Here is a 13,108-nt window from a genome sequence, read left to right as displayed (position 1 = left end):
GACGTCACTGCAGAGTCTTGAGCTGGAAGCACAGAGACAAAATCACAACAAACGTTTAACTCATTTCCTGCCATTAACGTGATATGATGTCAATCCCTGTCAGGCAATTTGATTATGGGATGATCTTCCTGGCTGTTTGAATGAGACGTGCAAGCTTAGGCCTGGTTTACACAACAACAATCTCTGCATAAAACGGGAAACTGTCATTGCATTCTTGCCTTTGATTTCGCGTTTGTGATAATGATTTGCGTGCAGATTGAAGTTGCAAAAAACTCAGAACAGCGTCAAGTTGCATCAATTGAATTTTATTGCTCTTGTTGGTTTTATTGTTTTATGCTTTTTATTTATATCTTGACCTCTGTACTTTTAACCTCTGTCCCTGTCGCTGTTTTAGACACCTACATCTCCCCACGGGGATAAATAAAGGTTTTCAATCAATCAATCAAGTGAGCCAGAATAAAACTGAAACTTCTGGTTACAGCCTTCACAATAATGGCAATTAAATAAACTAATAGCCTTATTGATGCATGTTGCAAAGTTGTTTTTGTGTGATCCCAAATACACAGAACACAAACAACTAAAAGTTAATCTTAACCCGTAGTGAATCGACGGTCCTGTTTCTCTTTTACTTACCCAGTTATATATTGCTGCTTTTATTTTTAAGATAAAAAGGCCTAGCTTCCTGTATTTTGTCTACTTAGCTTTATATGATTAAACTTTAAATGAATTTTCCACACGATAGAGACACAGAATTTGATCATAGTATGATCTTACTGGCTGTTTGAACGAGACGTGTAAGCTTACAGTAGGCCATGTTCACACAACAACGGTCTCTGCAAAAAACAGGAAACTGTCATTGCATTCTTGCCTTTGATTTCGCGTTTATAGACAGCGTTTGTGATAACGATTTGCGTGCAGACTGAAGCTGCCAAAAACTCAGAGCCGCGTCAAGTGAGCCAGAATAAAACTTATAGCCTTATTGATGCATGTTGCAAAGTTGTTTTTGTGTGTGATCAAATACACAGAACACATAGAAAGCAGACAACTAAAAGTTAATCTTAACCCGTAGTGAATCGACAGTCCTGTTTTTTTTTACTTACCCAGTTATATATTGCTGCTTTTATTTTGAAGGTAAAAGGCCTAGCTTCCTGTATTCTGTCTATTTCTAACGTGATTGATTTAGCTTTATAGGATTAAACTTTAAATTATTTTTTTACATGATAGTGACACACAAGTCACAAATGGTGATAAACTGCTCCAGCTTAAAAACCCAGTAACGCCCCATAAAAAAAGACTTGTTTTCTATATTAGGTAATAAACCAAAAATATGCTATTTTAGTCAAATACAATGGTAGCCTTGGATAACACATTGCTCTGGTATTGGTCTTGATTTGGACTGGTAGTTTTGTGGTCTCGGTCTCGACTCGAACTTGACCAATGCAGTTTTGACTACAGCCCTGTTGTGCGGCTCCCCGGGGTGTCCCACCTTTGTTCTCCAGATCCTCCACCTTTTTCTTCTGCAGCTGCAGGTCGGCCTTGGAGGCGCTCAGATCATCTCTGAGAGCTCCTGTGTCATAGTTCTGCTTCTTCACCTCCCTCTCTGTGTCGCTCACTCTGCCTATGAGAGACGTCACGGCAGAGTCTTGAGCTGGAAGCACAGAGACAAAATCACAACAAACATTTAACTCATTTCCCGGAATTAACGTCATATGACGTCAATCCGTGTTTTCACCGCCATGCGATAGACCTCATTAAGCTACTTCACTCCTAAAGTTGTCCAGAAGCCAGGGTTATTGTCCCACAAAACCAGCAAGCAGAGAAAAGCAACAATCTCCCTTCAGGAAGAAAGCTCCATAAAACATAAACCTTTCTATGACTGGTTTTTGAACTTGTCTTGGTTTGTATCTCTTTTTGGCCGGTGTGTGCGCATGCGCCACGGCGGCCTGTCATCTCCACTCGTCCATACAATTTGCGTGCCCGACCTGGGGACCGACCTGGGGCCCATCCTGGTCTGGTCGTCCCACTGGTCACCGCTGTACGGCGCTGTACTCCGCATTCAAGTTGTTGCCACGGTAAGTGTGCCCACTGAGTGTGTCCACTGAGCTTCTTTTCCACAGCTCCAGCTTCTTCAGTTTTCCAGTTGTTTGCAATGACGACAGAGCGTGTATAGAGAAAGTTGGGAGCGTTAGAGAAAGTTGTGCCAAGGCAGCGCTGGCGTCCCACAGCTGAGCTAACGTTGTTTTCAATCTGCTTAATTCATTGCATATTGCGGGCGGACCAGCGTGTTAACTTGTTAGCTGGTAGCTATCAAGCTAGCTCCAGCTAGGGTTGCCAACCATCCCTTAAAATACGGAATTGTCCCGTATTTGTAAACAAAAAGACGTGTTCCGTATTGAACTGATACGGGACACGCTTTGTCCCGTATTGAAGAAACAATGCAGTGCAAAGAGTGACAGGCTATTTGTATTGAGTGAGAAACTCCATAGCCGCTGCAGCTGGTCTGCTCCTCAGCCTGTGTGGTGTCATGTTACGTCCAACTACCCTAGAATGCGCTTCTCATTGATTGTTGTGAGTCACGATGAGAAGCACCGTCAGCGTTGCTAGATTCAACTAAACTGACGACAGCACATTGAGTAAGCTATAGCCTACATTGTATCTATACATAGTAACATGCCATTTTGTTGTGTTCAGAAGATTTAATCTGAAATCTAAAATGTTTTTGCACTAATGATTTAATCTTTCATAATACCAGGTTTGTTCTATTCAAAAGAATATGTAACGTTGCTGTTTGCACTGTTAAAAGAAAATTGAATGAGTATGCAAAGTTGCATTACCCGGTAGGCTATATCAAAATACCGTTTGCACTACTATTTATTGTTTGTTTATTAAATACAGCTGTTTTAGCCTATTAAGAATAAGAAACTTTCGTTTTGTGACGCCCAAATAAAATTCTTGAATTTTGAAAAGTGATTCTGATTCTGATTCTGATAATCTAGGAATAGGCTAGATGCAAAAATGCAAAAACGGATCAAATTCAGGTTTGCTTGTCTTAATAATAATGGGTAAATGGTTGAAGTTGAAGCAATTGCAGTTATGTGATTGTTAATAAGTCCACACTACTGAGAAGTTGGCAACCCTAGCTCCAGCTGCTGAGCTAACGTTGTTTTCAATCTGCATAATTGCATATTGCGGGCGGACCAGCGTTCTTCCAGCATTTACTTTCTGTCTGCTCCTTGTGCCCGGCTAGCAGGGTAAGTCCAACGTGCCAGAAAACCACAAAATAAACAATGATGCTGATGATGCTGATAAGAATTTAATTATATTAGGGATATATGATTCAGTTTCAGTTGTTCTAGCCTCATAGTCTCGTAGCCTATATGGGCGACTGAAGTTTATTTATCCACCTTTTTTTAGATAACAGCACGATGTGAGAAAACTGCCTCAGAAATTAGTTTATCCATTTTTCTGACCAGTGACCACTACAGCACTGCTCCACAGAAAATAAAGAGCTGCATGACGTTTAGAATTGATGAACGGCAGGTTCAAGACAAGTAGCCTAATGTTAAACTTCCTTTTTTTAGGCTACATTTTCCCCTCCAGATAACATCCAATTCTGCAATCATCCTATGAGAAACATGATATGTGCATGCTTTACCACACCGGCCATATGCTAGGTTTCGACCTAGCCTTGTTTTATTCTTGATTGTTCTATATTCATGTTTTCTCATGTAAATTATTGTAAAATGGGATACCGATAGCGTCATTCCCTTTTCTGTTTGCCTTCCAGCCGAGACCTCAAGACCACAATGGAAATAAGTTTAACGACTTCATTGTCATATCCTGATGAATTATTTTATACTGTATGCTTGTTGGTGTATTTTATTTTTTAATTTGACAAAGAAATTCAATCAATCAATCAACATTTCCAGCCTGGTGCCTCAAAGTGGTGCAACGAGCTCTTTTCTCCAGGCTCAACGCGTTGTCACACGGACCCGCTACAGTGACTCATATCCTGTCCATTCATATACAGTCAATGGTTGCAGCTTGTGAGCTTCACAGGCAGCCCGCTTAATCACGCCTCAGTACTGTCACACACCACTACAGACAGGGTCGGCACTAGTCCGACACCCCATGAGTCCCACACCTCACGAGTCCGACACCTCACGAGTCCCACACCTCACGAGTCCGACACCTCACGAGTCCCACACCTCACGAGTCCGACACCTCACGAGTCCCACACCTCACGAGTCCGACACCTCACGAGTCCCACACCTCACGAGTCCGACACCTCACGAGTCCGAAAAATGACGCATTGGACAGACATCTCATTAGTCCAACAGCTCGTTAACCCGACAACGAAAATCTCACTAATCCGACCCCTAGTTGATTTCGGTTGTTCGTATGGAGAGACTCAGGTTGCTGAGGACCAACTCACTTAGGAAGTTCTCGGCTATTTGGGACCCGTTCCTGGCCTACTTTGACAAGATTAGAACTGACGAATAACTGGCCCAGCTGATTTCTCATGGACTCCTTGCATGGGATTTTATGTACAGCATTTCTTACAAGCATTTAAGCACCTTATGCGGCTGGTAGCACCATATTGTAATGTTGGTGGGTTTTTTGTTTTTTGTGTCCGTGTTTGTTTTGCCTTTGTTCTGAAAATTGAAAATACAATATTGTAAAGTAAAAATAACTGCTGCTGGTTTGAGTGGGAAGATGAAGAGGAATGGGATCGGTGTTGACGCTGTTAAGAGGTTACTAGAGGTGGATGTATCTGAAGCAAAGGTAGATGAAATACTGAGGGATGCATTTAAGCAAACTCAGACAATTGTGTCTGGGTAAGAAGAGGGAGAATATTCTCTAACTGTGAGAGGCAGCAATGTGCCGCAAGGCCTCCAGTCTGCCGGAAAGCCACAAGAAGAAGAAGAAGAAGAAGAAGCCTTCAATTTGAGACACAGTGTACTCGAGGAAGACCGAGAGTTAGGAACCAGACGATGGCTTCCGCCCCTGGGCTGACATCTTTATACGGAGGACCCCTTCATGAAGATGAAGGCGCTCAGGGGGGATGAGGAGCGGAGGAACATGAGACAAGGTGCAACAGCCACGATTGAGAAGGTGTGAGAAACTGGAAACTTGAAAGAAGAAGAAGAACCAGGTCTAGAGTCAGAACATCTTATCTGTGAGAGGCAGCAATGTGCCGCAAGGCATCCAGTCTGCCGGAAAGCCATTAGAAGAAGAAGAAGTAGGGAGAAGAGGACAGAAGAAGGGTGAGTTAAGGGGAAAAGGTAGTTTCTCCAGTCTCCACCCTAGAAATCGAGCGTGTGAGATTTCTATTAAGATAAAAAAAAAAAAAAAAAATGTACGGGTTTTGAGATAAACTATGTTATAATAGTTTCTCAAGCCAGTTAATGCAGTCGTTTTTCAGTAGCAGTACTGCACACAGTACTAGGTGTAAGTAAGTACTCGCTGTGTGATGTGCGGTTCCCCGCACATCACACATCATCCCCGCGTCCCACCTGCGTTTTTCCTCTCTAGATCCTCCAACTTCTTCTTCTGCAGCTCATTGTTGGAGGCGTTCAGCTGGCATCTGAGAGCTGCTACCTCCTTCCTCTGCTCCTCCACCTCCCTCTCGTTGTCGCTCACTCTGTCTCTGAGGGACGACACTGCAGCGTCTTGAGCTGGAAGCACAGAGATAAGTCACAACAAATATATAGAAGCCTGTATGTTAGCACATATTTGTCTAATTTCGCCGCAGTGGTGGTGCTGGCCAATTAGTGCATTTAGAGGCGTGTCCAAGTCATTGTGCTATTCTTTGCAGTTTGTATCTGCCTGTTCGCTGAACGAAAAGGTGAAATGGGCTGGATTTAGAGGTATAATAATTAAGAAAAGGTGTTATACTGCATATTTACAGTTCAACGTTCAATGTGTCCCAAATATGGATCCACAACAGTAAAATAAGGGTCCCAGTTTCGTATAATTACCTCCGCAAGCAGAGTTGGTCAGGTTACGTTTTCACCCCCGTTTGTCTGTGTCTTTATATTTATATCTAAAAAAAGTATGAACGGATTTGCACAAAACTTTGAAAATTAACTTTCCATGCCCACTGGCCAGAAGGGCCAATTTTGTCAATCACAAAACATAGCCTACAGCCTACAGTAAATAGCGCTACACAGTTCAAAGTAAATAATGCTAAATAAGGAGCAACATTTTTCGACTGCCGCCATGGTGTTTAAACAGACGAATGGGATATTAGCTTTAAGGTGACTTACTTCTAGAATTGAATGAAATTGTATTCACTTACTAACTGCTCCGTGGAGTATATAGCCTAACGTTATGCTTGCAGAGTTAAAGAGTGGCACCTGGTCATCCATAAATTGTATTTTTTGTACCTTTGTAGATCATCAAGAAACTTGAAATGAATAAGGTTAGATGTGTTTAATAGAGCTTGAAATGAATAAGGTTAGATGTGTTTATTAGAGCTTGAAATTAATAAGGTTAGATGTGTTTAATAGAGCTTGAAATTATAAGGCTAGATGTGTTTAATAGAGCTTGAAATTAATAAGGCTAGTTGTGTTTAATAGAGCTGGAAATGAATAAGGTTAGATGTGTTTAATAGAGCTTGAAATGAATAAGGTTAGATGTGTTTATTAGAGCTTGAAATTAATAAGGTTAGATGTGTTTAATAGAGTTTGAAATGAATAAGGTTAGATGTGTTTAATAGAGCTTGAAATGAATAAGGTTAGATGTGTTTTAGGGATGTTCATTTTGAACATTTTCCAAAATCGATAATTGGTGAAAATTAACGATCAATTATCGATTATCGATTATATTAATACTTAGAAAATTTTCTATATATATATATATATATTTTTTATTTTTTTTACAAAATGAATGCCTATGGCAGAAAATACGAAAGACAACGTGTTCTCCTCAATGAACTCTTTATTTCAATGTGTCTCCTCTCCAACACTGCTGTCCCCGGCGCATGCCGGTGTGAATTTCCCATGTTTAAAACAGTTTTGTTGGCACAAAGGCCCGTGCCCAGCCAGAAAACTAGAGACTATATGAAGCTCCACCTCACGTTAGTCGGCTGTGCAATGGAGTGGGGCGAGGAGGAACGAATTCCACCCAAACCTAGTCCATTTTTTTTTTTTTTTTTTTTTTTTTTAATAATTAAAAAATCGATCCAAATGCCACAGGATCGATTCCAATCCTTAACGATCAATTATCGATTTTCGGTAATTGATGAACATCCCTAATGTGTTTAATATAGTCTGAAATTAATAAGGTTAGATGTGTTTAATAGAGTCTGAAATGAATAAGGTTAGATGTGTTTAACTCATTGAGTGCCATGGACGAACATGTTCGTCAATTGGTTTAGTAACGTAGAGTGCCATGGACGAACATGTTCGTCAATTGCGTTTTTTGACGGTGGGACGTGCATTAAAGCCAGATCCATCTCCTGTGAAAGTATGGTGGCTGTTGAATGTGTAAAAGCTATTTTAGGGACCCATTAGGTGGCGACAGTGCTCTCCAGATTACAGAAAGGCAGAGAAAAACAGAGAAGTCGTTGGGGAAACGGAAATGGCATCGCATCCGTATGCATCGATATGCATGAAGCATAACGTTAGCTGTGCCTGCAGCAGCCAATCTGCTCCCACAATTGAGCTCCTCCGTGTCCGCTGCGACTGCCCATCCGCATGATCAGCCGTGGAGTTGTTATTATTCTCAACTGGAAGCATGGGAGCGGGTGACAAACACACGCGGAACGCTGTAAAAAAGCTGGATGTAGCGGACTTTTCAGTGCAGAGCAAACGCAGTAGAAAGCCCCAGAGACACTCCCACGGACTGGAGGAGGGGTTTGCAGTTGGGGGGGGGGGGGAGTTGAGGGGGGGGGGGCACGCAGAGCAGCACACAACACAGACCCAGACAGCAGGAGAGGATTGGCAAACGCAAGCCAGAATATCCGATGCCCACCAGCAGCAAATCAAGACCAGCAAGAAGCTGCAACCAGCAGCGCACGCAGGGGCCAGCGCTGCTGGTTGCAGCTAAAAAATATTATTCTGCCAAACAAAATTCCCTGGCCTTCACTGTTTTATTGAAGGAAATTATTTTTGAGGTGTGACTACATCAGAAAATTAGCTTCAGAGTCAGTGATGTGCTTGAAATGTTTAATTTCACAAAAGGCTCATTATCTCAGCTTCTAGAAAAAAACGGCTGTTTTTGGTTAAATCAAGCTATCTTCTCCGGCTGATAACTAAAGAACGGAAAATGATATCAATACACCTGTTTTTGCTGATGATAGAAGAGAGTCTCATCGTTCTTTTTGCGTGTTCGGTGTTTACATAAGTAAGTAATATCACACAATATTCTGTGGGCCTCGAGAAATCACTGAAAAAAGCTCTGAAACTCTGGCACTGGGAGCGTCCGTTCTCCAAAAGTGGCTGGCACTCAATGAGTTAATAGAGTCTGAAATGAATAAGGTTAGATGTGTTTAATAGAGTCTGAAATGAATCAGGTTAGATGCATTTATTAGAGCTTGAAATGAATAAGATTGGATGTGTTTATTAGAGCTCGACATGAATAAGGTTAGATGTGTTTATTATAGCTTGAAAGGAATAAGGTTAGATGTGTTTAATAGTCTGAAATGAATAAGGTTAGATGTGTTTAATACAGCTTGAAATGAATAAGGTTAGATGTGTTTAATAGTCTGAAATGAATAAGGTTAGATGTGTTTAATAGAGCTTGAAATGAATAAGGTTAGATGTGTTTAATAGAGCTTGAAATGAATAAGGCTAGATGTGTTTAATAGAGCTTGAAATGAATAAGGTTAGATGTGTTTATTAGAGCTTGAAATGAATAAGGTTAGATGTGTTTATTAGAGCTTGCAAGGAATAAGGTTAGATGTGTTTAATAGAGCTTGAAATAAATGGAGAAGGTTAGATGTGTTTAATAGAGCTTGATATAAATGGAGAAGGTTAGATGTGTTTAATAGAGCTTGAGATAAATGGAGGAGGTTAGATGTGTTTAATAGAGCTTGAGATAAATGGAGGAGGTTAGATGTGTTTAATAGAGTCTGACATGAATAAGGTTAGATGTGTTTAATAGAGTCTGAAATGAATAAGGTTAGATGTGTTTAATAGAGTCTGAAATGAATAAGGTTAGATGTGTTTAATAGAGCTTGAAATGAATAAAGTTAGATGTGTTTAATAGAGCTTGAAATTAGTAAGGTTAGATGTGTTTAATAGTGTGAAATGAATAAGGTTAGATGTGTTTAATAGAGCTTGAAATTAATAAGGTTAGATGTGTTTAATAGAGCTTGAAATGAACAAGGTTAGATGTGTTTAGAGCTTGAAATGAATAAGGTTAGATGTGTTTAATAGAGCTTGAAATGAATAAGGTTAGATGTGTTTAATAGAGCTTGAAATGAATAACCCATCGCCCCTCCCGTACACTCCAATTCTCTTCTACTGCCACCCTCATCATCCCCCCATCCAGACTCAAAACCTTTGGTGACCGTGCTTTCTCCCGCGCCGCACCCCGACTTTGGAACTCCCTCCCCCAGACCATCCCAGACTCTCCCTCACTCCCCACTTTCAAAACCCAACTTAAAACCTGTTCTCCCAAGCCTACAACCTCCCCTACCCCTGACCACCTCCTCCTAACCACCACCCTCCGTCTCCCCCTCCTTCCCCCTTCCCCCCCTTCCCCTCCCTCCTGTTCTCTTCCTCTCCTCTGCTTCTCCATACAACCTTGCCCTGAATCGCCACTGTTATTTGTACCTGTTACCTGTATCTGTTGCCTGTTGCCTGTTTCTGTTGCTTGTCTTTTGTTTACTGTTAAGCGTCTTTGGGTTCTGAAAAGCGCTATATAAAATAAATGAATTATTATTATTATTATTATTATAAGGTTAGATGGGTTTAATAGAGCTTGAAATAAATGAATAAGGTTAGATGTGTTTAATAGAGTCTGAAATGAATAAGGTTAGATGTGTTTAATAGAGTGTGAAATTAATAAGGTTAGATGTGTTTAATAGAGCTTGAAATAAATGAAGAAGGTTGTGTGTTCACTTTCCCCACCCAGGTTTATCCTGCCGGTCTGGGGATAGTCACAAGCTCGCTCGCTTCTCGAACTGTTGGGCCACCACTGCCACGTTGATGTCACATTATCAAGTGTGACATCAGGGATGTCACATACACTGATCATGGCATGAACGTGACCAAAATGAATAGCTTCAGCACTAGTCAATTTGACACGAAACACAACAAAATAAAGTCCCGATTTTGGGGGAAACATTATAATAAAGTGTCTCAAGCCAGGTACTGCAGTAGTTTTTCAGTAGTGGTACTCCACACAGTACTAGCTGTGGTTCCTCAGGGCATCCCACCTGTGTTCTCCCTCTCCAGATCCTCCACCTTCTTCTTCTGCATGCTCAGCTCAGAGTCTTGAGCTGGAAGCACAGAGACAAATCACAACAATCATTTGTGTGTGTGTGTGTGTGTGTGTGTGTGTGTGTGTGTGTGTGTGTGTGTGTGTGTGTGTGTGTGTGTGTGTGTGTGTGTGTGTGTGTCTTGTCTTCTTCCAGTGTGGCTGAAAACATCCTGCCACATGAAGGAACCAGCAAACCTCAATTTCATAGCGTACATGTTAATTAACATTATCAACCATTTACTAATATTTGTTAGTACCTTAATTAACATGTAAACCCTTAATAAATGTTAACAAGACACAAGCAAGTTGCAAGCCTCAAGCCTCCTCCAACCTAGCAAACTGCACTGCATAATTCAACCCTTGGGCCATCTGTAAATACTCCAACTCTCAGCAAAGAACATTGAATTCTGTCTGGGTTTTCGTGCCTGCTCTTTGGGGTTTCTTGCTGGGCCACGACAAGACCAAAATAAATAAATGAATACATATTTTCTTATGATATGAAAGAGATGTATTCAATCTTAACATTTGTGAAGCTGTAACTTGGTATTTGTACTTGATAAATGTCTAAAACGGTTAATCGATTTTCACCATTATAATTCATCAATCAATCAATTGCAGACTAGTTTCAGCACTAGTAAATATTACACAAAACACAACAAAATAATGTACCCGTTTTGGTATAAACTATCGGTACTCCACAGAGTACTAGGTGTAAGTAAGTACTAGCTGTGATGTGCAGTTCCCTGGGCGTCCCACCTGCGTTCTCCCTCTCCAGATCCTCTGCCTTCTCCTTCTGCAGCTGCAGCTTGGCTCCAAGACATGCTGCCCTCTCCTCTGCCTCTGTCACTCTGTGGTCCAACACTGAACACAGCAAGAAGCTTTCTTCAAATACAAATTAACATCAATGTAATTATTGCCAAACAGAAGCATTTGTATAATATGTAAAAGAAGGTATAGCTAATTCGATCAAATGTCATCTGGGGGGGATACAGCATAGTATCGCAATATTCTGTGTGGCTATTTTATATCAATACACACAGCCAAGTATCACAATATTTTATTATATACATTATCAGGTACATCATGCATGCAACATTTATGACTTTTATGACTATTAAAGGCCCATTCCGTCGGTTATGGCGAGAAATAAATGTGCACAAAGTGTTTTTTATTGGCAATGAGTGAATACGCCTTGACGTAACTTAAAAATGGCGACCAGGGGCGTTTCTCTCCGACCAGCCGTTCAGAAGATACATGGAAATACCGCATTTTCGAAGGGGTGAGCATTTCAGGAGGATGTGACGTCTGCGCGTTCACGAGCCTGCCTCTTGTCCTGGCTCCGGCGTAAACGAAGAAGACGGCTAACAGGAAATGGCTAACGTTACGTTCGTCGCTAGCTGCTAGCAAAATGAAACAACACAGACTCCAGAAAAAGTCCACACTAAATAAATAAATAAATATTTATCTAATGAAGCCCATCTGGCCAGACAGCAGCAATGTGACCGACATCGGGGGGAAACTAGAGTCAGGACTGTGTTTTCGGTTCATGAAGGGAACTTGCTGCTTGTAGCTACTGTAATGTGGTTTTGACCAGATAACGTTAGCTGCTTGCTAATGGATTTTCAAGATTCAAGATTTTTATTGTCACTCCGTAGTACAACTATCTGACCACCTGGTCAGAAACTCTGCTAACATTACCGTCTTGTGTGAAGTAATATACAACCCTAACGTTACTACCGTTATGCTTATGGTCATGGAACATTATTGTTTGACTGCAGTTAGCTGCGGTGGTGAGTCTGCCTATTATAACCATAACGTTAGCTTGATGCTATACGCGGCTAACTAATAGATTTAGCTATATTTATAGAAATTACCACCAGCCCCACTGATAACGTTACTGTCTTGTGTTGATAATGAATCGAACAGTCGGAAATATGCCTAACGTTAGCCTACTGTCTGTTATGCTTACGGTACATTGTTTGACTGTTCAGTTTGGTCAAGACGTACCGGGGGAGAAGGCTCAGTGGCTGCAGTGGGACTGCACATAGTAATGTTAGCTTGATGCTAATCACGGCTAACTAATATTAATTTACATTTATAGAAATTACCACCGAGCTCCACTAATAATGTTACCGTCTTGTGTGGATAATGAATGTAACAGTCGTAAATATGCCTAACGTTACTGTTATGCTTATGAAACATTGTTTGATTGTTCAGTTTGGTCAACTCCAGGCATTACACGGTACCGTACATACAGGGGAAGCAGGGTAGTTCCTGGCTCACGGTAACGTGAATATCCTATCCATTTCCCCGCAGCCAATGTAAGCCAAAACACGGCCAAACATGCCACAATAACGTCCGATAATTCATCCATCCTGGGCATCTCGAGGCTGATCTGACCGATAAATTGTCCAGGTTGCCGTTTTCAAGTGACTTTTATGAGCAAAGCAACCAACACCTCTGCTGTTGCGAGGCAGCTGCTTGTGCGCGTGCGAGTATGGTGCCCGCGCGTCAGCTCGTTCACATGCTGCCTGCAGTTACTCTTAACGGCCACCGGCGTCAGTAACAGTGACAATTGACGGAATGGACCTTTAAATAAACATTATTGAAGTGAGATCAAGTGAAGAGATAAAAAGAGACGAAGTTGTATTTTATTTCATTTTATTTATTGATTGAT

The 13,108-nt window shown here is 41.2% G+C and overlaps 1 long non-coding RNA gene across 1 annotated transcript; it reads right to left on the bottom strand.

Annotated features, from left to right (window-relative positions):
- Window positions 1-5,553: 5,553 nt before the first annotated feature.
- On the bottom strand, window positions 5,554-11,295 carry LOC310778183. The gene is made up of 3 exons (XR_014552763.1): window positions 11,188-11,295; window positions 10,388-10,450; window positions 5,554-5,678 (listed from the first exon to the last, which is right to left on the bottom strand). It is a non-coding gene; the product is annotated as an uncharacterized lncRNA (long non-coding RNA).
- Window positions 11,296-13,108: the final 1,813 nt, after the last annotated feature.

Source organism: Poromitra crassiceps, assembly GCF_964638095.1.
Source record: "Poromitra crassiceps genome assembly, chromosome: 6".
Classification (NCBI taxonomy): Eukaryota; Metazoa; Chordata; class Actinopteri; order Beryciformes; family Melamphaidae; genus Poromitra; species Poromitra crassiceps.
This window is presented reverse-complemented; position numbering and strand designations above follow the sequence as displayed.